This window comes from Dermacentor andersoni, chromosome 11, assembly GCF_023375885.2.
Source record: "Dermacentor andersoni chromosome 11, qqDerAnde1_hic_scaffold, whole genome shotgun sequence".
Taxonomy (NCBI): Eukaryota; Metazoa; Arthropoda; class Arachnida; order Ixodida; family Ixodidae; genus Dermacentor; species Dermacentor andersoni.
Window position 1 is genome coordinate 18,278,271 of NC_092824.1, and position 21,888 is coordinate 18,300,158.

Sequence of the window (21,888 nt, forward strand, 5' to 3'; positions counted from 1 at the left end):
GCGACCTCGTGCTTAGCAGTCCAACGCCACAGCCACTAACCGTGCCACGTGTTAAGGGGCGAGACATGCGCGCCACGTATACCCTGGATGCCTGGTGCTTACTCTTCGGTAAACTACTCGTGGCTCCTCCTCGCAAGGTACGAACCGCTGCTGAAGAAGCGAATCGCAGGGCTACGCGCGCGGTCGCAACCAGCCAACGTCGGGCTCGGCAGACCGCGGTACAGCGAACACACAAGTCGCAGCTCGCCGTCGACGTAGGGCGGACAGTTCAGATCGTTCTCGTGAAAACGACGCGAACAGACTTTGGAGCGAAGACCCTCTACAGCGTGCTGCCGAAAATGGAGCTCCTATGGAGCCACTATATACCTCAGCTTACGCTGTGGCTGATGCTGCCTGTGCTGCGCAGTCCTGCGACTTTCTTTTCTTTCTTTTGCTCACAAACTTTCGGCAATTTTCGGGAAGAAACTTCAGGCTCAAATCATAACTCCGCTTCGAACAGTCGCTATAGGTTTACCTTGTTCTGTCAAATGCGACAAATTTCATTAAAAGCGCTGAAGGGGTTGTCTCAAGAAGGCGCTTCGTCGTGTTGCACGTACGTATTTGAATAGGCGGCATTGGAGCTGTTCCCGAGATAAAACCTTTCTCGTCACGTTCAACCTATACTACCACAAATTAGTAAAAATGGCGTTTCAAAAGAGGACTTTACCAGTCCAACCTAAATTTAGCGTTTCTGTTTCGTTTCTCTTTCAATGAATGGTCACACGTAACGTCTGCCTCGTTAATTAATTTTCTTCATTCAATAGCTGTCGACCGAGGGGTTACACCAGAATACCTCAATTAGCAGAGACAGAGCGACGAATAATTAGTAGACCGCTCTCCTAACCGTAAAGCTAGCTTACCTGCGAGCGCAGGCACTTTGGCAAGCAGCGTCCACAAGCACGTGTACCACCCGCCACGGTTGCTCAGTGGCTGTGGCGTTGGGCTGCTATATAAGAACGAGGTCGCGAGATCGAATCCCGGCCACGGCGGCCGCATTTTCGATGGAGGGCGAAAACACCCGTGTACTTTTATTTAGGTGCACGTTAAAGAATCCGAGGTGGTCGAAATTTCCCGAGTCTCGTATACATAGGGCGTGCCTCATAATGAGAAAGTGGTTATGGCACGTAAAATCCCATAATTTAAATTTAAGCACGTGTAGTTTGCTGGTATCACGACACGGAAAAGGCGTAGAGACGTGGCTCCCGTGATGAAACCACGCGCCATAGATACACAGCCCTGCATGTGCAGCTATAGCACTTCCGTCTTCACTCGAACGATGCCGCCGGTTGGCGCCATTAGTTGGGCAATGTGCGTGTGCAGATAAGCGCACTAGCAAACGCGCGCCGAGTGGAGGGGCGGATAAGTCGAAAGCAAATTCTGTGGTGTCTGACTGGACCAGTCGACATCTAAACGTGAACGGCGCAAAAGCGACCACACAGCGCTCGTATATACAGTGTCGTTTTGGTCTCCGTGCCGCTTTTCTGTGCTTCTTTTTTTTTTTTTTTCCGCTGTTCACGTTTAGTGCAACTTGAAAGGTTCTCACGTGCCGAATTAAACGCCGAAGCGGAGGGCTACAAATTTATTAAGCTTGGCCACCTTGGCCCCGGGGTTCTTTGTATATACGCGCCCAAATGCGGAACACGGACGTATTCGCACTCTGCCCTCATTTAAACGTGGCGGCGAATCGCACCCGCGACTTCGTGCTCGGCAGCCAATTGACGCCGCACAGCCACTGAGACGTGGCTGCGTAAGTACATATAGATACTGACGCGTCACGGAAACCAGAGCCCGTGGTACTCGCAGCGAGCAACGGCTGAATGCAAATGGTTGCACTGGTTGCACAATGCACCTGTTTGGTGCTTTTTTTTTTTTTTTTTAATTAATGGAATCACGCAGACCCCGCGTATACGGTGGGAATCGATGATACAAGAAGCGTTTTGCAGTGTTACGTTTCGCCTACAACGCGCGGTAATGCCGGCGCGGATGCAACGGACGCCGGGGCTTTGTTCAAAGCGGCGGACATTTTGGCCCGTCCGACGCCGCCGCAACGCCTACCCGCCAAGCGTGTCCAGGCGTGTTTCAGTGCCACGTGTCTTCGTGTGTGCGTGTGTGTGTGTGTGCCCTCGCTTGTCAAAGCGCGGCAGCCGGGGAGCGGAGTTCCCCGAATGAGGAGCCTGGAGGTCTCTCGGCTCAACTGTTCGCGCCGTCGTGTGGGTGAGGGTTGGCGATGCGTCACTACACTCGGTTCAGCAGGTCTCTCGGCCCGACAGTTCGCGCCGTCGTGGGCTCCTGCTGCGCCGTCCCGTGACCTTCATCCCGTGACCTTCCCTCCTTCCCTTTTGGACCGCGACGCCGGGAGTATAAGAGCAGCTGCCCCCGGACGCCAGGAGAGAGGCTCCGATTTGTACTGTTGAGTTACGTGCTCTCCCGTCTCTCCACTCCGGTCGACCTGACCGGCCGCTCTTTTGCTATGTTAGAATAAACAAGTTGTTCTGTTACCAGTCTTCTCTTGCTTTGCCGGGACCTTCGGATGCTTCCAGTGCCCCAGGCCGCCAGGCCAACGCTACCCTTGGGGCTTGCGACCCATTCGCAATAACGGGCGCCAGCACCGAGACCCCATCAACTCGGGCCAGCGGTGCGATTCTATCAACTGGTTGCCAGCGGTGAGATCGCGACAACGGAGGCCAGCAGCGAAGAGATGCGGTTGACTGTATGCTGAGCAGCACAACGACCATCCGGGAGCAGTGCAACGAGCCCTGTGTGATGACTGGTTGCCTGCAGCGGAACGACTGCGCTGAAGTCTTGGCTGCGAGGTTTGGTGAGTGCGGGACTTTCTTCTTCTGAGTTTTGCCAGGCTTTTGTTAGTGTTAGAAACAGAGCTGGTAATTGTGGTTGTCGTTGCTACCGGGTTAGTTTGCGGCAAGACAATAGTAGGCAGTAGAGAAAGCAGCATTCAGAGCAGCCATGGATTTGAAGTCGTTGCGCAAACCGATATTGCTGGAGCTTGCAAGAGAGTTGGGTCTGGATGTCTCAGACAAACTCAGAAAACCAGAACTGCTAAGGGCTATTCTTGAGTTAGAAGCTGAGGATGACGAGCTGTCGGAATGCCTTGAGACCATTGAGGAGAGGGAGCGTGAACTTAAAGAACAGAAAGAGAAACAGGAGCGTGAACTTAAAGAACAAAAAGAGAAAGAAAAAGAAGAGCGCGACCGTCAACACGCTTTGGAAATGAAGCGTCTCGAGTTAGAGATGGAACGCGCTCGTAATGGAAGTCAGGCACACGGTGCAGGAGAACGAGTAATGTTCAAAATGACTGACCTGATGCGGCCGTTTAAGCTTGGAGAGGACATTGGTTTGTTCCTGGTTAACTTTGAGCGAACGTGCGAGAAGCAGGGGTTCTCTCGGGAAACGTGGCCACAGCGCTTGCTCACTTTGCTACCCGGCGAGGCGGCCGACGTAGTCGCTCGCTTGGAGAGAGAGGAGGCAGAGGATTTCGACAAAGTGAAATCGAGTCTGCTAAAAAAGTACCGGCTGTCAGCGGAGGCGTTCCGTCGGAAGTTTCGGGAAAATGAGAAAGGCAAAAGTGAGTCATATACAGAGTTTGCGTACAGGCTTATGTCAAACATGCAGGAGTGGCTCAAAGAAGAGAAAGCGTTTGGTGACCATGAGAAAGTTCTGCAGTGTTTCGGGCTAGAACAGTTTTATAGTCGGTTACCTGAGAACGTGCGGTACTGGGTCTTGGATAGGCCAGACGTTAGTACGGTGGCTAGAGCCGCTGAGCTAGCCGAGGAGTTTGTGACGCGTCGGGCTCGCGGAGCTAAGGACGGTCAAAAGGGTGAATTTGGCTCCAAGTTGGAGAGGCCGAAGTTCACACCCATGAGAGCAAAGGGGGATACACGTAGTGCGGATGCGAGTGAAAGCAGTCCGACCGAACGTAAGGAGACGGCGGCAACCGAAGCCGAACGCAGAAAGCGGTTCGAGACGAGGCAAGCGCGCGTTTGTTATACGTGCCAGAAGCCGGGTCACTTTTCGGCGCAGTGTCCAGAAACAAAAACACAAGTCGTGTTTTTGTCTATATGCAGCACTGACGAGAACATGAAGCTTCTCGAGCCTTACATGCGAGACCTCCTCGTGAACGGGAAAGAGTGCCGAGTGCTTCGCGATTCCGCAGCTACAATGGATGTAGTTCACCCCTCTTACGTAGAACCCGAAATGTTCACGGGCGAGTGCGCATGGATCAAGCAAGCAGTGGAAGCTCATAGCGTGTGTCTGCCGGTAGCAAAAGTGCTTATTGAAGGACCTTTCGGAGCACTTGAGACGGAGGCCGCAGTGTCATCTATGCTGCCCCCCCAGTACCCGTACTTATTTTCGAACAGGTCCGATCACCTCCTGCGCGAGAAGGGGCTTTTGTTTGGTGAGGCTAGCGTTCAGGCCTTAACCAGATCGAAGGTTCGGGAGCTCGCTGCAAAGGCGGTAGTTGCGGGGCCGACGTTGTTGAACGATGAAAAAGGGTCAGAGGCGCAGCAAGCTGGTATTCAGAGCACGCCCGAACTGAATAAAATTGAGCCTGTAGCGTTAAAGGCAGCAGATACTGGAGAGGAAATTCCCGACACGGGAAAGTTAGAAGAGCTGTCTCCAGATTTGCTCATCGCGCCTACGTCAGACGGACTTAACAGGTTGCTAAAAGTCAGCCGGTCGGCTTTGATAGCCGAGCAAAAGAAGGATGGCAGCCTAGAAAACATACGCTGCATTATCAAGGAAGGTATCGCCAAGAAAAATGCTCGCTTTGTGGAAAGAGGTGGGGTCCTGTACCGGAAGTATCTAGACCGCAGAGGAGTGGAGTTCGATCAGCTGATCGTGCCTCAATGCTATCGTCAGGATCTGTTGCGCTTGTCGCATGGGGGTTCGTGGTCCGGACACCTAGGAGTTAAGAAAACTAAGGACCGTCTCTTGCAGGAGTACTATTGGCCAGGGTGTTTTCGGGATGCAGACCACTTTGTGAAGACATGCGACACCTGTCAGCGGGTGGGCAAGCCAGGGGACAAATCGAGGGCGCCGTTGAAGTTGGTGCCTATCATTACGGAGCCTTTTAGACGGCTCGTTATTGATACAGTGGGACCTCTGCCGGTAACAGCCACGGGGTACCGACACATTTTGACTGTGATCTGCCCAGCGACAAAGTTCCCTGAAGCAGTGCCGCTTAAAGAACTCAGCTCAGTTGAGATAGTCAATGCACTACTGTCCATATTTGCGCGAGTTGGTTTTCCTGCAGAAATCCAGTCAGATCAGGGTACAGTGTTTACTAGCGCTTTGACGACAGCCTTTCTCGAAAGGTGCGGGGTAAGGCTGTTACACAGCTCAGTGCACCACCCCCAGTCGAATTCCGTTGAGAAGCTCCACTCCGTCATGAAGCGCGTGTTGAGAGCATTGTGTTTTGAACATCAAACTGACTGGGAGCTGTGTCTGCCTGGAGTGATGTTTGCTTTAAGAACCGCGCCGCATGCGGCTACGGGGTTTTCGCCAGCTGAACTGGTGTACGGTCGCTCGCTGCGATCTCCGCTTCGCATGCTTCGAGAATCATGGGAAGGCAGGGGCGACGACCCAGTCGTGGTAGAGTACGTGCTTAAGCTCCTCGAACGCTTAAGAAGGGCACAGGAGTTGTCAGGTGAAGCAATGGCAGAGGCCCAGCAGAGGGCCAAGGTTTATTATGATCGGACAGCCAGGGCCCGTCGTTTTGAGGTGGGCGATGAGGTCATGATATTGCGCACATCGCTAAAGAACAAACTCGACGTGCAGTGGGAGGGCCCAGCACGGATTGTTCAAAAACTGTCGGACGTTAACTACGTGGTGAGTCTGCCAGGAAAGCGGAAAGCACAGCAAGTTTACCACTGTAATCTGCTCAAACCCTATAAGCAACGGGAAGCAGTGGTGTGCATGATGGTAAACGTGCCCGAAGAGCTTCCGGTCGAGCTTCCGGGACTAGGCTCAGTGACGAACAGGAAAGACACCGATCAAGTCATTAGTGACTTAATAAGGAAAGCATCGCTGTCGCCTGAGCAGAAAACAGAACTACACCAGCTCTTACAAGAGTTTCAAGGTCTGTTCTCTGAGAGGCCTGGTAGGACTTCTGTCCTTACTCATGACATAGAACTTACCTCCCCAGAGCCAGTACGATCCAAGGCGTACCGGGTGTCACCCCGCCAGAGCGATATTATGGAGGCTGAGGTAAAGAAAATGCTACAGCTCGGTGTTATTGAAGCGGGTGAGAGTGATTATACCTCCCCTTTGATTTTAGTTGAGGTACCGGGCAAGGAACCTCGTCCTTGCGTCGACTACCGCAGGCTTAATTCCATCACTAAGGATCAAATTTATCCGATCCCTAACATCGAGGAGCGCCTTGAGAGAGTGAGTAGCGCTCAGTTTATTTCCACCCTAGATCTTGTCAGGGGTTATTGGCAGGTTCCACTTACAGAAGAGGCTAGTAGGTATGCGGCGTTCATTTCACCAATGGGGACATTCCGTCCTAAAGTTTTGAGTTTTGGTTTGAAGAACGCGCCATACTGCTTTTCAAGCCTCATGGATAAAGTGTTGCGGGGACAGCAAGAATTCGCTTTACCGTATCTAGACGACGTAGCGATATTCTCCGCATCCTGGCCGGAACATATGGCGCACTTGCGGGCAGTGCTAACCCGCCTGCGCGATGCGGGCTTGACAGTCAAGGCTCCCAAGTGCCAGTTAGCACAGGCCGAGGTTGTCTACCTCGGACACGTGATTGGTCGGGGTCGTCGCCGCCCCTCTGAAATAAAAGTGGCCGCTGTGCGAGACTTCCCGCAACCGCGCACGAAGACCGATATTCGGTCGTTCTTAGGTGTCGCCGGCTACTATCAGAGGTACATCCCCAGGTACTCTGATATCGCGGCTCCCTTGACGGATGCTCTAAGAAAGACAGAGCCGCAAACAGTCGTCTGGGATGAGACGAAGGAAAGAGCTTTTAGCGCCCTAAAGAGCGCCCTAACAAGCCAGCCTGTGCTACGATCGCCCGACTACACAAAAGGGTTCGTTGTTCAGTGTGATGCTAGTGAGCGAGGCATGGGCGTTGTACTGTGCCAACGGGAAAATGGAGGAGTAGAACACCCCGTCCTGTATGCTAGTCGTAAGCTGACCAGTCGTGAGCAGGCGTATAGCGCCACCGAGAAAGAGTGTGCGTGTATCGTGTGGGCCGTTCAGAAATTGTCATGTTACCTAGCCGGCTCGAGGTTTATCATTGAAACGGATCACTGCCCTCTCCAATGGCTGCAGACCATCTCTCCCAAAAATGGCCGCCTCCTGCGCTGGAGCCTCGCTTTGCAACAATATTCCTTTGAGGTGCGTTACAAAAAGGGGAGTCTCAACGGTAACGCCGATGGCTTAAGTCGAAGCCCCTAACGTGGGAATCAGCCTCAAAATTGCTTGTTACTGATGTTTTTCTTCCTGAGGCAGGATTTTTTTTAACTTATTGCTTTTGTGTAGTGTTTCAAAGTGATGATGTGCTTTTTAGTGCAATTTTTCCGATTTGTGGACGCGTTCTGAGTGCTGCTAAACTACTGTAAGGAACTAGGCAGCAGTATAAAAGGGGAAAGAGCCTGGCAGGGCTTAGTGAGGGTTGTGCCGTGCTTGCTAACTGAGCGGTTGACTTTTGGCGTGGTTCTAACGCTTGCCGGAAACGAGAACAAAAATGTCAACTCTCCCGAAGTCACTTTGCAGTGTCCTGTGGGCACCTGAACGTGAGAACGAGGGCTTCTCTGTGCGCTGCGCTCAAGAAACGCCAAGGGACGCCCGACTTCGGTTATGAGCATCATCGAGCGACATCCCTCCGGACAGCGGATGCCGTCCCCTGACCATCGGGATCTCCTTCCCCCGGCGGGGCGGTCTGTTACGTTTCGCCTACAACGCGCGGTAATGCCGGCGCGGATGCAACGGACGCCGGGGCTTTGTTCAAAGCGGCGGACATTTTGGCCCGTCCGACGCCGCCGCAACGCCTACCCGCCAAGCGTGTCCAGGCGTGTTTCAGTGCCACGTGTCTTCGTGTGTGCGTGTGTGTGTGTGTGCCCTCGCTTGTCAAAGCGCGGCAGCCGGGGAGCGGAGTTCCCCGAATGAGGAGCCTGGAGGTCTCTCGGCTCAACTGTTCGCGCCGTCGTGTGGGTGAGGGTTGGCGATGCGTCACTACACTCGGTTCAGCAGGTCTCTCGGCCCGACAGTTCGCGCCGTCGTGGGCTCCTGCTGCGCCGTCCCGTGACCTTCATCCCGTGACCTTCCCTCCTTCCCTTTTGGACCGCGACGCCGGGAGTATAAGAGCAGCTGCCCCCGGACGCCAGGAGAGAGGCTCCGATTTGTACTGTTGAGTTACGTGCTCTCCCGTCTCTCCACTCCGGTCGACCTGACCGGCCGCTCTTTTGCTATGTTAGAATAAACAAGTTGTTCTGTTACCAGTCTTCTCTTGCTTTGCCGGGACCTTCGGATGCTTCCAGTGCCCCAGGCCGCCAGGCCAACGCTACCCTTGGGGCTTGCGACCCATTCGCAATAACGGGCGCCAGCACCGAGACCCCATCAACTCGGGCCAGCGGTGCGATTTTATCAGCAGGTATACAGCTGGCCATCCAGCGACGTTTGGTGCGCTGCAAAGCCTTAATTACCGGATAAACCAACGTGTCTGTGCAAAGCGAGCAACTTGGGCGTGGAGAGGCGAGCGTCGGCGTGACGAACCTCTCGCCTTACTTCGGCGGAGCAACGTTACGACCTGTTCCGTTACGACCTGGGCCCACCCAGCCTCCGCGGTAGTTCGGTGGTCACGGCGTTGCGCCGTTATAAGCACGAGGTCGCGGCATACAAATCCGGGCTGCCGCGGCCGCACTTCGATGGGCGCGAAATGCAAAACACTCCCATCGATCTGCCGTGCATTGGATACACGCTGAAGAGCCCCGGGTGGTCAAAATTAATCCGGAGCCCCCCACCACGGCGTGCCTCATAATCAGATCGTGGTTTTGGCACGTAAAACCACAAAATTAAAATATCACCGACAATTACGATACTCCCTAATGCGAAATTTTAGCGCAACTCTATAAGTGTTTTCATATCGCGATATATTGAGGCATCGCACCGATCACCGCACCGACAGGCAGTGCGGCCGGCAACACACGGCGCTATATACAGGGTGTTTTTCTTTTTCTTTTTTTCTAAGCTGCGCCAGTTTTTTTTTTTTTCAAAGACTGCTTATTGAAGACAGCAGAATGCTTAGCCCTGATCTAAATTCCTCTATGAGGCGGTCACTACTGCTACGAGAAATCAAGATGCTCACTTGAATAATTAACCCAATTATGCTAACTAATTATTTCGTTATTTACTTTACGCCACATATTTCAATCTACGAATTATAGCTGAGGAGTTCGCACGGCGTATCTACTTGGAACGAATACGCAGGACAGCACGGGTTTCGAAGTATTAATTTTCAGTGTCCGTCGAAATGCATTAGTGTTCCAGTTTTGTGTTTCAATGTATAAAACGGCGCTTTCTTTAAAAAAAACTAACTCGAACGGCAATGAATTTCGTCAGGCACTTTGAAAATTAATACATCGAAACCGGTGCTGTCCGGAGGATTCGTTCCAAGTGGGTACGCCGTGCGAACTCAGCGGCTACAATTCGTAGATTGAAATATGTGGCCCAAGGTAATTAAGAAACTCTGTACAGACCGGCCACACAGTTGCCGCTTCTCGGCAAATGCAGCTTGTGCAACCGTAATCTTTACCGGGAAACGCTTGCGGCCAACGCAATGCGCGAAGACGAGCTTTATGGTTTTTTTTTTTTTTTTTCGGCGCTGCCGTTGCCGCCTCGTATGGATGGATGATTGCTACGAGCGTCCCCTTTGGAATGGGGCAGTGGGTTGCGCCACCAAGCTCTTGTTATCATACTGCCTAATGCCCTACTCGTGTTAAACAAAAAATAAAGGAAAGCAAGCCACGAAGAATTTTCATCACCAAACTTTCTGAACCCCCGTTGCGAAATTTGTTCCGGTACGACTCCGTTTTTTTTTTTTTTTTTCACTTTTCTTCCACCAATCTTCCAATCGCCTCTTACTAATCTCTACTGCGGACACGTTCACTTTCCCCCTGGTCTCGCTGAACCCAAGGGCTTCAAGGAGGCCACAGGTCCCTAAATCAGCCGCTGGGCAGATATCTTCACATTCCAATAAAACATGCTGCATCGTTTCCCTAGCTTTCCCGAAGCAAGCACATGCTTTTTCCTTGTATCTCGCTTTATAAGTGCGTGCTAAAGCATCCTGATCTCGCTTCGAAAAGTAATGACCTTCCCTTGCAGTTATCATAAATTGTTTCTTTCCTGATTTTGTTCTTTTCCCCTTAAGTAGTTACTCATAGTTCTTTTCCATTACCGCCACCCATGAGATTATGTCAGCCTCTCTCACTTAGCGCTTGGTGTCCTTTGTTGCCATGTTGTTCACCATACAGGCCGCATACTTGATAAGCTTCCTAGTTATTTTCCTCCACTGTGAATCAATGTTATTGCTGTACAAATATCTGAATACTCTCCCAGCCCGTTTACTTTTTTCCCTATTACTCAGTGGTACTTCATAATCAATTTTACTCTGAGCTTCTGTCACTTCAAAACGTGCACAGCCCATATCCCCTTGCACAGCTTCACTTATAGTCTTCCCGTCAGCGCCCAATGCGAGGCGTCTCACTGACCTTTGGTTAACATCGAGTCCTGATTGTACCCCTGAGTTCAAACAAACAACCGCATTTGCAAATGTAGGTTGTGGAACCATTACACCTTTCCACAAACCCCTGAGCACCTCGTATTGTATCCCCATAGCGCTGTGTGTTCATTAGCACCGCATTCCTCTTCCCCTTTGCTGTTATTGTTTGGTTTTTCCTGTGTTTCCATATATCTATTGCCTTCGCTTATCCTATACAAAGGTGTATATATACTCTTTTACCAGAGGTATTTCCTGGCCTCTATTCACTGTTTTCATTTAATATCATAATAACTGTTTTTTAAAGCTAAATTTCAGACCTAACTTATCGCCTTCATGCCCATATACGACGGCGAATCAGAAAGTCGTGGCCCCTATTTTCTTTTACCCAATTTGCGGTTGTAAATGCTAAGTCAACATATCCACTCCCTCGTATATTAACCAGACGTTGCATATCACTTTGCTTGTCTGCTGGCAACACAATGTCGTCCGCGTAAAACAAACCTTGACGCTGCTGCTCCATTACTGTAGCCGCCTGTTTGTAAGAGAAATTAAGCGCGGATGCGCGGACGTAAGCGCCATCTGGTGGTGGTTCAAGGCGGCTTCCTACGCTCTCCTCCTCGTGCTTCCGCTGCACCCTCCTCTTCCGCTTTCCTTCTCGCGCTCTCCTTGCTCTCGCCGTCTCTCACCTGCCCCTGTGCTCCACGTTCGCCCTTTCATCGTTCGATGTGCTCGATGGCTCGGTTACACCGAGGGACGTCGAGGCACGCCGACGCTCAACGTAAGGTCGACGCAGAAACGGGCGACTAAGAGCTGCGCTCTAAAAAAATAAACGCAACCTGGGCCGACTCCAAAGCCGGTATAATGGCTGCGTTCCAACACTCGCCGCAGACGGCAAAGCAGACGGCTATGTGAACAGCTCCCATTTTAAGCCTAGTTCCAATTCTGACAAAGCCGTCAAAGAAGACAGCTTCGCAAAGATAGTACCGAAGTCAAAAACGATGCAGGCTATATTTTGCTGCCTAAACAAGATGGCGGCTGAGCAGAAGGCGTCAAGACTCCACGGGAAGGTCGGCTGCGCACAACAGAACGTAGTTGTGCTTTCATACATGCCTTTAATGTAAGCTCTGTTTTACAGCGAAGCTGCACTGGCTAGCCGATTCATCCGTCCGTCTGTCTGTCGCCTGTACGACGAAAACTCCTCCGGCGCAACCCCATGCGCATGCGCGAAAAAAGGCGCGCGATTGGCTGCACCAGTAGTGACGTCGTTGCTCTCCATCGCAGCCGAGCGCGCCCGCGCAGCAGTTGCTCTCCGGTGCCGGAATGGATAGGCCACGCGTCATACGTGCTCCTGAGGAGCAGGCAGCTTTCGATCAGCAACCACGCTAGCAGAACCGGGAATTAACTCGTATACACCGTGCCTATGCTGCAGCCCAGGCACAAAACAGGCTCGTGCAGCCGTTCGCAAGCAGCTACTGACTACCGAGGATGCAGCAGCCTACCAAGCCGTCGTTTAATGAACCGTCGGGATTGACCCAGTGATAAACACCGGGTCCGCACGCTTCAGGTTCGTTTGTTAACCATATGTGCGGAGTGCTCGGGCGGTGATTTTTTATCGTAGGTTTGCCCACGCGAAGTGTTCAAATACAGCTATTATATGGGCTTTTCTTAATTTTTTTTTGTCGACGCGAGGTGGCGTCACGTTGCACTGACGTCTTTCAGATGGTATCAGATGCGTTCCATTACTTAGATTCGAAGCCGTCTTATTAGCTGTCTACTAGACTGCCTCCGACGTTGGCCATAATTGGAACACTCCCAATGTCACAACAGTGTTGTTACGGGTTGTACAAAGTAATCGCAGATTTTACAGCGAAGCTGCATGTGGCTAGGGTTCCGTGCATATGGTTCTCCGTGAACAAAAACTATCATCATCAATGGCTCATACCACCGTAAGCATGCGCTGCAAAGACCCTTCCTCGGGAGATTGACCATGCTGCCAAATCTTACACGAAGTTTTTGACTGCACGAGTCCAGTGCTTATTGTTAATTTTAGTGCCACAATCAGTAACACAAAACAATGACCTCACAAATCATTGGCGCAGTGTGCGATGGGAGGTGTTGTAGCGCAGAAATAAGGGGGACGGAGGACAAGCGCTGGCTGCTCACTAGGTGTTTATTCGAAGACACGAGCACGTATATTAGGAAACAGACTGCACCTGCGCAGGCGCCATAAAGTACTTCCATGGCAAAACGAAATGACGACCATGGCAGACCAAGAAAAACAAATAACCACAAAACACGGTAATCTAGGAGTTGAATCCAGGAAACCCGCGCGCTCACCCAAAGTCGTCACCGCTCCTTGAAAGTCAACGTCGCATGAGGCAGATATCTCAACTCCCGTTCTGCGAAAATTCGCACACTTTGCTGCCAAGCCGGCGAATTGTGTTGCCTCGATGATTGCTCGTGTAGTCTGCACAGCAGTTCCATTACCACTTGCACATTCACTGAAAAGAGGGTCGCACGCACAGCTCTTCCAGTGGGAGCTAAGGTGTATCGCGGTAAGGTAATGAAGGCTGTTTTTGTGGTTGTACACTTCATTCAAGCACCATCCTCTCTGCCAAAGGACGCCTCGCGTCACTTGGCCGTAGAATTGAGGAGGTTATCATGACATGAATACGGAAAAGTAGTTATGCGAGGCATTCGTTGCCTCATGCCAGGCACTTTGCGGTAGGTCTCTGTCTCTCTTTGTTTCAGGAGCGTTCAAAAAAAAGCCACTCCATCGCCTGCGCCGATGGAGTGGCTTTATATGTGATCACGTTCTTCGAATAAATATTTGGTTGCAAGTCAGCGTTTGTCCTTCGTCTGCCTTGTTTCCGCGCCACAACACCTCGCATCATGGAACGCCAACTGGTACAAACCTCGTCCTTGCAGTGCGTGCAGTGTGCAGTGTGGTTCTTGTGCAGTGTGGTTCGCAAAACCACACTGAGCACAAGGCATCTGGAACAGCATAACTATTGAAAGGGCACCTCGTTCCAAACCTTCAAACCAGTTTTGAAAGAGCGTCAGATGACATCTGGTACTGGAAGTCTGAAGTGTTGAGTCACTGTGCTTTGGACTATGCTTAAGCACAAAAGTGACTAAAGCACACATACCGCTTGTTGCTCGTGTGCAGTGAAAGTTGATCGCGCTTTAGCAGTTATTTACTGAAATGTGGGATAAAAGAGTAGTCGTAACATTTTTTGAAAATGTAGATTGCGCTATCGTTTTTCCGAAGACGCCAAACACCAGCAGATTACAAAGCTTTGTAAAGTCGCCAAAGAGTGTGAAAAAAAGTCAGCAGACCAAGCGATAAATCAGTAGCTGTGGCAACGATGTGTCACAAGATCGCATCAAAGCGCTACAGCTGCCGAGGAAGAGAGGACACTGGCGCGTTCTATGGGACGTACGTGACGCACGCGAAAGGCATCGTTCGCACGTTCCATTCCTCCGTCTGTAGCCAATAACTGCCATCTGATTGGCACCTACAGGTTGGTACGTCGTCATGGCAACAAGCCCGGCCAACAACAATTTTACAGCCCACTGCGCGCGCACGTGCACTCGCTCTTCTAAGCAAACTGTTGCTATGCAACGCGCCACACGCGCCAATCGTCACAGCCGGCTCTCGCACAAGAGATGTACAGGCGTGCAAAGCAGTACAAGCGCAAAAGATAAGCGTGCCGTTATTGCGCGCATACGCACAGTGAGCTCTGTGTTATGTTGCGTCAGTCAATAAAGATCACGGCCTAATGGTTAGAGCATCGAGCTGCTCTGCTGAGAGATCCGAAGTTCGATCCAATCATCAGACGCCTACTTCTTTTTGAACGCTCCCGAAACAAAGAGAGACAGAGACCTACCGCAAAGTGCCTGGCATGAGGCAACGAATGCCTCGCATAACTACTTTTCCGTATTCATGTCATGATAACCTCCTCAACTCTACGACCAAGTGACGTGAGGCGTCCTGTTCGCAGCAGCAGCAAGATAGACATTCCGCGCCTATAACATGGCGACGCTCCCACCACGTCTCTCTAATAGCTAGCGGATTACAGTACACTCTTTCCACGGCTTTGTCTCCGCCTCCGTAGCAGACGACGCATTCCTGGCGGTGCAGACAACTTACGCTCGACGTCCCTTGGAACCCAAGGAGTGGCAGCGCAAGCGGGCGAGGCCATATTTTGCAGACGACAGCTATGTAACGCAGTGCTGTCACGTCGGGTTTTGCAAGTACGGCCGCTCGACATCCTAACGTAGAGCCCACCAGTTCGACGACCTCCAGTCGTTCTTTCTTATGCGTACGCGCCCGGCCGAGAAATACAAGCCGACAGGGGGCGCCGAATACCAACGGGACGAGAAGAACAGACGAAGAGGTTATGGAGGAAACGTGTGTATCGCACAATGTCGATGGCAGCGCGCGAGGCTCGCGATCCGAGTGCGCCGTCCGAAGTGGGAGAGAAAAAAAAAGGGGGCAGTTCTCACGAGGAAATATATATTGGTACGATTCCGGCAATAGCAATAAGGCCAATTTTAACTGTGACAGGAGGCGTAGTAAGACAGAAAACACCCTTAAACAAACAGGCGGCGCTACGTTACGTTGATGTTCCCTCGCCGAATAGATACGAATTCAAGGATTTCGACAGCGTCTGCTCGTGCCTAATGGGTAGTTAAGGACAATGTTGTATTCTAGAAAGACTCAACTGGACTTACTTTAACAAAACTTCTACAGCGCGAAAACGGCTCAAATATAGCGGAAGATACTCTTGGAATCCGTCACGTCACACGCACGTATACCAGCGCTTGAGGGTTCGGCGCAAAGTTCTATAACGGGAAATTTACCTTCGCAGTCAACCCAACACATGGATGAAAACGGGGCACTGAAAAAATATTTTATCAATGAAAACTACACTCTTCTATCGCTCTTTAGTGTTCCTTTATGAACAACCAAAGCCCCGAAAAGCCTCTATGCAGTAAAGTAACACTACTACGTTTGCCAGATGTAAAAACAGCGCGACTGCGTACGCCAGTTTCTTAAAGGGCTTTGTAACACTATGCCAGCTGGCCGCTCCCATAAAGTTGACGTGACGCCTGCCGTTGAAAGGGCGAGCCGTAAATGGGGACAAAAGAAAAGCAAATAAAAATAAGAAAATGTGTCGTAGACCCGCGAAAAGGGCCAATTGCAAGGAAATATCACAGGCTGTAGCACGAAAGCTAAAACTGCTGCATGACCAGACTGCCAGAAACTCTTAACACGCCACATTCAAACGTCACAGGTTGTCATGACTAGCAAAAGATAGGGCCCCTCGCTCCGCCTTCTCGTCCATTGCATGGCGCGGGTCGCCACACTGGCAGGTCTGATGCCTTCATGTACATAGCCCACGGGAGTTTATTGGTCAGCTACCGCCTTCTAAAAGTTCACGTGCTACGTGACGCCACCGGTCAAGAGTATGTGCCACGTACGTTCGCCGCCACGTCCAGGGCCGGCGCTGGCTAACATTCCCCGAGTTAGATCTATAGTAAACATACACGAACACGCAAGCACGTGGACGCGGGAACAGCCGCCACCGCAGTACAATCGGTATTGCAACGCACCTGTAATTCGGAGGTTGTCGGTGCGGCTGCCGCACCGGCAACAAGTATTTTCGTCCACTTTCGTGTCTAAATTTCAATTAAAACAGCAGTTAATTTCGCCTACGCCTTCCTAGGCTTCATTAGTTGCCGACCTCACGTGGTTGTCACGAACAAAAATCGCGAGCACCTCGGTTTCCTTTCTTATCGATCGTGTGGATGCCGGCATGTAGAAGGTTCGAATACCTTCGCGTATGCGGAAATGAAGCACGCGCAGAGCAAAACTAGTTACGAGCTTTCAAATGACGTCGCTGCAATACCGAACCAACGCTCTGCAGCAATGCAAGCAGGAGACAATCTCATCGACTGGAACAGAGATACAGTGGGTCAAACTCAAGGCCACGGCGCGGACTGACCGCGCTCTTGGCGAGGCTGTCGCGACCGCGAAAGCGTATGCCGAGCACCCATGTGCCCGGGACATCCGAAATTCTTCGTTACACGGGTCACTTCGTTGTAGAGATGACACACCGCACCGCTATAGCAATAGGGCATTCTAAGCACGTTCAACGAGCGAAAACCTTTATTTAACATTAATTCAAGAGAGACCCCAGTGAAATCAGTCGCTTTGATTGATAGTTGATGTTCGATGGCGCAAAGGCATCTGCGGACACAGAGCACCACGACTAACGCTTTTGCGATATATACAGGTCGAAATATGTCGACAACTGTTTTATGAACACTTCGTCTGACGCAATGTGTGACTGCAACAGCGACCTTAATAACGGCGCCGAGCTACACGGCATGCCCCGCGGCGAAACGTGGGGGCTAGGCAAGGTAAAGCTACACATCGTTGAGTGCCCCCACCACTTCCCTTGCCGTCAAAACTCTTGGTATGTTTTCGGGTGCTTCATCAATGTTGCCCTCACTGATGCCCCCGACCTTTCCGCGCTAAATGGCTTTAAAGACGTCGTCGGTCATCAGCTACGATTACGACATCACGCAAACATCGACTGCGACGTGTTCGTCAGCCGTCGCGTCCACTGCTGTGTTACAAGCAGCAGCGTACGCTTGTCAAGTGCGTCTCTGCCGTTAGCGCTAACGGAGAGCGCAGCTCAGCGACGTTTGCGGAGAGCGGCGGCGGCACCGGTATAGGCGGCCGTTCGCTGTAAAGCAACAAATCAGCTGTCAGCGCCTGAATTCCTTCGTTGTACCGACAAATTCGTTGTAGCGGTCTTCGTTGTAAAGGCGTTCACAGTGCACACGACAGACAGGAATTCGGCCGGGCCATACTTAATCCTTCGTTATACAGGTGATTTCGCTGTAGGGGCTTCGAGTCGCGTTCGACTTGACGGGTGTTTCTTTTTATGCGGAACGCTTTGCAAAAGTCTGGGCCCCTGTCGTTTTTGCAAAGGGTTTGCGTGGGCGGACATCAGGAGCAAGAACATTTCACACGATAATTTCGCAAATGAAGTAGTGTATGCTAATTACCTTTTAAATCACCAACTTTGTGACACTCGTACCGTCCCCAAAATAAAAAAAAAGACGTTTTGGCGTGCCACTTAAGATTGTTCCGCACTGTTGGATGCACAGTTTAAGCAAATTGTTAACCGGAACAGCGATGAATTTTGAAAACATTTTAAGGTCGCATATCTCGATGGTGTTGCCGCTAGTCTTAGGATTTCTGCTAAGCACATATGACTTCACTCCTCGGCTTGAATTACGCAATTTCAATTCGTGCCCCATAGTTAGACAATAAAAAGTTGACAAGCACATTTGAGTTCATTGCCAAATTCTCGCTGAAATCGTTGCTATGCTAATGTGCGCATACATCCCATTAGCAAAGACGGCACGGGCGTTTGCTTCTTTAAAAGCGAGTTTCTTTTCGAAAGAAAGTATTCCGCATAAAATGGAACAGATCATACATAAGCAGTGACGCAGCGAGCGGCGACTCCAAAACGTGCGCGGCGAGTTGAAACTCATCGCTACTTCCATAAGTTTTTCTTTTTCTCGGTCGCATTCAGGTGCCCTTTCAGCCGAGGCAACATTTCTAGCGTCCCGACATTTAGCGTCCTGCAGAAAGCCTCCGACAATAGCTTGTGCCCGGCCGGGTTCCCTAAAACAGCACTGACACACACGTTGCCGAAGTTGCAGAAGTTTTATCGCACGCACTCGCACCACTATAAAGGAATGACCCAACAAAGTTTGACATTTAGCAACTATGCGACATTAAGCTGCAAGTAGTCTCAAAAGGCTGGACCTGATGTCTGCGACATTATCCTGACATCATGACAAAAAAAAGATTTGCCGATATATATATATATATATATATATATATATATATATATATATATATATATATATATATATATATATATATATATATATCTGTGTGTGTATGTGCGCGCGCGCGCGCGCGTGCGTGCGTGCGTGCGTGTGATTGCCGAATTTGAGAATCCCTTTGCCATTTTCAAGGCCGAAAATTTACGCGATATGCCAGTGTTATATATTAGGCGGCAGAAGGAAAAGGGCGAGCAGCACCGAAGCCCGAAAGAAAATCCCATTTTATTCTTGTGGAACGCGCCAATCGCAGGCGAAAAAAAAAAAAAGCAAATGCTAGTCCCAGCGAGCGTGGTGATCTGATCTGAAGGACGCACTTACAAAAAAGCAAGCACCGCCCGTACCAGTTTGCATCGTTCTGAGTGCAACGCAATTATTTATTAATTGGTAAACCTGGCTAAAGGCTAAAGTTCTGAGAAATCAGCGACGTCCGACAGACGTCTTTGGCGCCGCTGTTCGGCACAACATTCAAGATAGGAAACCCTGACCATTCTGCCTGATAAAAAGAAAGGTGGGGAATCTGTAAGAAATAGTTTAAATAACTCAAAAGGTATGATCGCAAATGTGTTGTACGGGATATTACCTCATGCAATCGCACCAGATCATCGCCCGTGTAAGTCACGTGGCATAACCTATTCAATGCGGCGAATCTTCTACCACTCAGGAAATGCGGGGTGCGATGTTTACGACTACAGGATGAATGCGTATTAAAAAGACTCCCTTTAATCATTAGCGACGTTCTTCGAGCTGCACCAATCCGTTGGCGTGGCATTTATACTCAATCGGAAAGAAAGAAAGAAAAGCACCGCCACAACGTTAACGTCACTCATTCATTCATTCACAAAACTTTATTAGTGTCCTGAAGGCCGGTCTTTTCAGACCGAGACGTCACTGTCCCTTTATTTTTTATTTCCCCCCAGAAAAGGAAATCAGAATTTAAATTCGCTATTCCAGCGACGCTACCCGTGTCTTATTAAAAAACATGCGCAGGAGGCAGTCGCCCGAATTCATGCCGGCAACAATAACCTCAATTTACATTTCGCCGAGTACACGCGAGGTCTCCTTTTTTGCTTTCAAAGGAGCTTGAACTGTAATTACTATATCTGATTTGTAAACACAGCTGGTCCACATGGGTGTACCGAACATGACACTGCTACAAACAACGCGACAATGAAAAAAAAAAAAATGAGAGAGAGAGGGGGTGGATAGAATCCGTGGGAAACCAACCAGAACATTTCTCAAAGACAAGCCGCGACAAGACGCAACTTTGCGACGCAATGGGCATCGTGCAAATAGTGTTTCACTATGACTAAAAAAAAAAAGGGGGGGGGGGTGAATGCAAAATCGAGAGAGAGAGAGAGAGAGAGAGAGAGAGAGAACCTAAGGCCGAACAAAGACGGCAAATTCAACGAGACAACTTCCACGGTGGCCCAAGTATCGCTCGAGAGCGGCCGTTTCTTCATTCCCCGGCCGATGAATAATAAACTAGCGAAGGTCGCTCATGCAGCCTTTTGAAGCTGTACATCCACGCGAGACCCTTTGTGCGATATACAGTATACTGCGAATGCTCTTTTTATAATTTCCCCAAACTAAGGCAAACGCGATTACGCAAATTATTCATCCCGATTACAAAGTGCGTGGATTACGTGGAACTGTATGGAAACTGCTTCAAAGAGACACTAAAGCAAAATGCTAAGTCGAACTAGACTAATCGATTCGGCTTCTGCGATAACGAATTACCCATTCGTGAGAAAAGAGCGGTTGTAGGCGAAAAAAATTACGAAAACGGCAACTGGCGCCACCTGTTGTGGACTATGTATGATACCTCTCACGTGACGTCGGCACTGGCTCATTCACAGAGAGCAGCGTAGAGCGAGATCGCGTGCAGATTACGCCTGCACGTCCATTTTGGCGTGGGCGGTTAAAATTGAGGAGCAGCAGCGGAACCTCTGGCGGCAGTTACCGAAGTAAATTTTGGCACTCTCAAAACGACACGACAGACCGTTAGACCAAACACCTATGGATCTAGCTCGACTTAATATTTTCCTTTGGTGTCACTTTAAGAGTCTTGGCGTCAGATGTCGCCAAAGATTGACACTGACTTCATCTACACCGTTGTTATCGTTGTTACAGGCGACGAAAAGAAGCACCTGTGAAGTGCGTTTCGAATACCGCGAGCTGACATGGCTATTAAGGGTGCAGCTTCATCACGCCAACTGTATGCTTGTGTTCACAGGGGCACCAAAGGCTAACACTAAATCAGTTGAGAACCGACAGAGTGTTCTCTGGAAACTGTAAAATAGTTAATTTCGCGGTAATGGGTTGATCAACAGAAGAGACAGTGAAGATCAAAGTTTCATTTCCCGCCGGCACCCCAGCGCCGGTACCCCAATGTGACGTCACGGATTTACTATTACTATTGTGACTTTATTTTGTATCTAATTACTATATTAAATTGTGTCTATTTACTATTTATATAACTTACAGAATTGCAATATCGTTTTTCATTGTTGGAGTTACAAAGTTGGTAACTTCATAGTTTCGTTTTCTGAAAAATTTGCGATCCTCAACAATTTTTTTAAACAAAATGACGGCCTGAATCGAAAATTCGCTACCGAGAGTCCCCAGATTTTAACTTTCCTCTTTCTGATTCTCATTAAATGTGGTGGAGTGCTTGGCGAGGAAAGAGATTTGTCCTTTCCCACATATTTAGAAGCCTTAAGGAAAAAATAAATTATTCTGGCGATGAGTCGTCCTCCAAGAAAAAGTAAACATTACCGACAGTGGCGTAGCTAGGTCGTCTGGTACACGGGGCCCATAAGTCTTCTGTCACACCCCCCTCCCGGTAGTAGCCGGCGGAAAGAGGGGTGTCTTCAGACGTATATGAGACCCCCCCCCCCACTGGCCTCTTGCACCCGGGGCCCACGGCCCACTGCCCCCCCCCCCCCCCCCCCCCTGTTGCTACGCCACTGATTACCGACCACTGTCACTGTCACTGGACCACTGTACCTGTGGCAAGGTGCCGTGTCGCAGCTTCGGCTCACTGGTGATTTGTTGCGGGGGGTTTTGATGGTCACGCAACACTGTAGCGGACGAAGATAAAGACTTTGTGTTGTACATCGCAAAGAAGCTGTGGCGGCCACAACAAGTCGCTCGTGAGAAGACTGCGC

At 50.3% G+C, this 21,888-nt stretch overlaps 1 protein-coding gene across 1 annotated transcript in view; it reads right to left on the bottom strand.

The window, feature by feature from the left end:
• Pur-alpha (Purine-rich binding protein-alpha) overlaps window positions 1-21,888 on the bottom strand; it is a 291,757-nt gene that overhangs the window by 261,262 nt on the left and 8,607 nt on the right. The gene's annotated exons all lie outside the window — the stretch shown is intronic.